This window comes from Camelina sativa, chromosome 2 (assembly GCF_030686135.1).
Source record: "Camelina sativa cultivar CO46 ecotype springtype chromosome 2, ASM3068613v1".
Taxonomy (NCBI): Eukaryota; Viridiplantae; Streptophyta; class Magnoliopsida; order Brassicales; family Brassicaceae; genus Camelina; species Camelina sativa.
In genome coordinates, this window is record NC_141881.1 from 19,684,247 (window position 1) to 19,688,681 (window position 4,435).

General features: G+C 38.9%; 1 pseudogene across 1 annotated transcript; it reads right to left on the minus strand.

Moving 5' to 3' along the window:
* Positions 1–276: 276 nt before the first annotated feature.
* On the minus strand, positions 277–4,128 carry LOC104725896 (putative U-box domain-containing protein 53; annotated as a pseudogene). Its single transcript, XR_015573758.1, has 10 exons — positions 3,962–4,128; positions 3,262–3,583; positions 3,057–3,181; positions 2,850–2,971; positions 2,560–2,753; positions 2,160–2,467; positions 1,971–2,069; positions 1,488–1,874; positions 651–1,415; positions 277–567 (listed from the first exon to the last, which is right to left on the minus strand). The product of XR_015573758.1 is annotated as a putative U-box domain-containing protein 53 (transcript).
* Between the last annotated feature and the right edge of the window lie 307 nt (positions 4,129–4,435).

A 4,435-nucleotide genomic window follows, 5' to 3' on the forward strand; every position in this document is an offset into this window, starting at 1 on the left:
TAGGATTTGGTTTGCTCGTGACAACTAAGATGGGACTTCAGTGGAAATCACACAAATTTCCGAGTTTGACATCTTGGAATCGGTGTTTTTTCTTTTGTTTTCGATTATGTTAACTTTTCTCTTCATTGTTATTTTTGTTATCTGTTTATTATGTAGATTTTTTTTTCCGCTACTTATCTTTATTGTAATTTCTGTCAAAACTCGAAAATGGTATAAATACTTCACAACAAAAAAGAAAATGTGTTCTTCTGTTCTGCCATGTGTACATATAACAAAAACGCCTGTGAGAACATGAACATCTCGCCGTTTCTATAGGGTGAAAAACGCTACGCAGTTTCAAAGAGAGGCACCAAAACGGAGCGCGGCTTCTTTATTGTGTTGCCTTTACTGATTTCTATTTCTCCATTCAACAATGGCTGCGTAAAGAGTGTGATTGGGCAAAAGGTTCACGTTTTGTAACGGCGAATTAGTCACCGGCGACGTCCCGTGGTTCTCCATCCACTCCATTATAGCTTTCCGGTCATAACTGTACCCATCAGCCGCAATACACGGATCCTTCATCACATCCTGCAACATAGCAACATTCTTCTTTAAAACTAACCTGACTTCTCACGCAAGTAAACATATGACGTTATGAATAAGTTATTTACCTTAAGTAATGGGCAGAGGAAATGGCTTGGAGGTTGACTCGGCGCAGCGGAGAGCGATTTCTTTGCCTTATCAGCAACTTTCTTCAAGCTCTCCAATGCTGGAAGAATCTGATCTTTCAGATCAGGCCTGTCTTTTGCACGGAGCTCTGTACAACAGAGAGCTATAGCGGCTAACTGCCGGGTTTCTTCGATTGGCCAGTTACCCGCTTTTTTATCAAGAATCTGTATTAACTCGTCGTCGTTGTTGTTCTCCATGGCTATTTCTACTGTATATGTCAGTGCCATAGCCGGTTGAGCGGTAAGAAGCTGTAGAATGATCATTCCGAAAGCATAGACGTCTGATTTTGGAGATATCCTTCCTGTTCTTTGATACTCGGGATCAATGTAGCACAACGTTCCAACAGGACTTGTCTGTTTGTACATTGTGAACTGTGTTAACAGTGGGTCAACTTGGATCATTGTGGAGAGACAAACATCTCCTACTTTGCTGACAAAGTTGTGATCAAGCAAGATGTTGGCCGGTTTAAGATCTCGGTGGATGATTGGTGTCGGTTTTGATTTGTGGAGGAAAACAAGCGCTGATGCGACTTCCCAAGCGATTCTGAACCGCACAAACCACGGGATTGGTTGACTATTGTTGACTTGGAACAGTCTATCTTCCAAGCTACCATTTTCCATGTACTCATAGACTAGCGCTCCGTGTTCAGGACATGCTCCTAGAAGGAGAACCAAGTGCGGGTGACTGATCTTGCTCAAGATCTCGAGCTACGTACGAGCGAACAAAAAAAGTATCAGCTTCTTTAACTTTCAAACCAAGAAAAAGTTTTGGTAGAGTACCTCTTGATCGAATTGTTTCGATAAACTGCTTTCAGCAGAATGCAAAACTTTGACAGCAGCAATTGTATGATGCAGATTACATTTGTAAACAGCACCGTAAGCTCCCATTCCAATCTTTAGTTCTTTAGAGAATGATGAAGTTGCGGTGGTGATTTCTTCCCAAGTGAACTCTTGGTATTGCAGCTTATGAGCCGCCACAAGGGGACTTTCTTCAAGTTTCTCCTTAGCTTTGGCTTCACGGGTTGCTTTCATCTCAGCTTCTATTCTTTGTGCAGCTTCTCTCTCTTCCCTTCTTTTCTTCTCAAACAACGTCTGTGTTTCCTTTTTTGCTAACCCTTTCGTTTTCTGCTCCATTAGCGTTAGCTCTTCAAACTTCAGCTCATTTAGCTGAAAACCATAAAGGTAGACACACAAACCAATAGCTAAGAAGATTCATCAAATACAACAAGTAATCCAATTTTTATACAGATTCTTCAAGCGGACCTTGCGAGAAGCATCCACGGTTTCTGCTTGAGCCACTGCATACATTTCTTGAGCGTGTCTAAGTTCAGCTCTCAACTTTGTAATTTCTTTGAGCGTCTCCTGGAAGTTATTGAAAACACATATCATTCCCAAATGCTTTCGACTTCACGAGAGGTTTAAGAACAGTACTCGTATGGAGACTTAGTTTACCTGGTCGTCTGTGAAATAATCTCCACCTTGAGTAACATTTCCGTATTCATGGTTGCTAGACATGGACATAGAACTCACAACGTCTTGTCTCTCATCGAAATCTCTAAAACGAGGATTCCAAGAAGCACTACGCGATGTTTCAGGGCTATTTCTCTTGCTTACTTCCTCAGACACACTTCTAGTTTCATCGGACTCAGCAGAACTAGTTTCCATAGGAACAGAAACCCCTCTTATTATTGTCGGGAGATGTTGCAATCCCTTCTTGGACAGAGAGTGAGGATTAGATTTGAGTGCGTTTGACAATACATCTAAAAAAAGTAGAAAAGAAACCCGCAGAAATATTAATATAAGAGTCATGAATCACAAAATGCATTGGTAAAAGATTGGTGAAGCTCTTCACCTGAGTTTGGTCCTGAACCTGAAGACTAGCTGGAGGAATCGGTTCTCTCATTACCGGAATCCCTTAAAGTTTCATGCCTCTCCGTGTCTGACGATACTTTATCTTTTGAAAGAATAGAGACTCCTTTTGAGACAACATAGACTGTGCATAAGTTTGACACAAAGGCTGATACCTGTGCAGTAATATCATGATTCCTGGAATTGTTTCAAACGCATATCTTCAGTGAAAAAACTCTGTGCGATCAGATAATAAAACGTAAAATGATAACAAAAGAAGTTTTTAGGCCATACTTTGACAAGTTACCATGTGATGAACTTCCAATGAAAAGGTTGCTGATCAAATGCTCATTAACCTCTCTGGTTATCGCCACTGCAACACTATTTGATTCGAGCACTTGAAGTTCCACTGCAACCTTTGTTAAGAAGATTCATAAAGAGTCTCATCAGTCTTTTAGCTATAAGATATCTGACAAAAGGTAGACCAAGAAAGACACAAACCTTTTTCCGCTCGCACATTTTCTTGAAAGGTTTAAGAAGAGTGTCTTTCGTCTCCTGCATCACTTTTTGTCTATAAGTAGCCGCCACATCCTCTGGTGCCTCGGAGATAGATACTGTGTTTCCCGCTGAGGAAAGAAACAGAAACCGGTATCAAGCTCATCATATATATATATAAAATATCAGGTGGAGAAGAAATATTTAGAACTAATTACAGGTGTAGGTAGAGAAGTAAGCTTTGGATGGACGTGAATCAGCTTGAAAACGACATTTTTGTCAGAAGCAAACTTTTTGAGTGCCCACTTAACAACATTCTTGCTTTTATTGCTCCCACTAATAGCTATAGGAATGGTCAGGGGTTGAGAAGGAGATGCAAGATCAGAGCTAGCCCTCTTAGGAACCTTGTCAGGCACTGGCTTGTGATCCAGATAATAATTTTTGAAAAAAGAGTCCATTTAGTCCAAGCTCTATGCCAAATGGTCTGCTAAGCTCTATATTCTTTCCTCGAACCCAATTAGTACAATAGCAATCTGTGTCAAAGCCATTTGGAGATAAGTCATTCACAAACATCACAACTGAAATGAAGATCCTTCGAGACAAAGCCAAACCAAAACAAAAAAAAAAAAAAAAAAGACAAATGGTCAACGGTTACTAGCTACTATTTGATTTCAAAATCCAAAATTTTAAACATAACAAAGCCACATTCCAAAAAAGTCAATTCAGATATCAGACTGCTAGACGATTCAATCAGTTTTGCAACTCAGAAACAGAACACATGGATTTTTATAGATTTGAGCCCATAAAGTGTCGAACTTTACCAGAACAAAAGCATGTGAACAAGAAACCCATCAAGCCAAGTATGATCACAGTCTCTAATAAGCATGAAAAAAATCATAAATTGGACCTACCTGATAGGCTGATACATAAAAGATGTAACTTTAAGCTGTGACAGAGGAAAAAGAAAAGCTTTGTTTATGAATTTGACGGCTTGAAGTCGAAGAAGAGATGGAATCACAAATTCTCACACATAGGCATTGATGAAAGAACACACAAAAAGTTCGTGGCTTCGTGCTCCAAATTTCAGAGACAAATCAATTCCACAGAATCTTATATAGTTATATGGAGCTTCTTAAATTAATACTATATAGTATACAACTACTTAATACAAAAAAAAGAAGGATAAATTAAGATAACTTGGTCATATTGCATGTAGTCATGATTATTATTGAAGATTCATTCACTCTTGTTTATTCACAGAGCTACAGAGAAGATGGTCTCAATTAATTTATCAAATTTGCTTTAAAGAAAAAAATCATAAGGTTTTTATTCCTTTAATAGTTAAAGGGCGAATTTGCACCATAACCAAAACAAAAAAATCAACA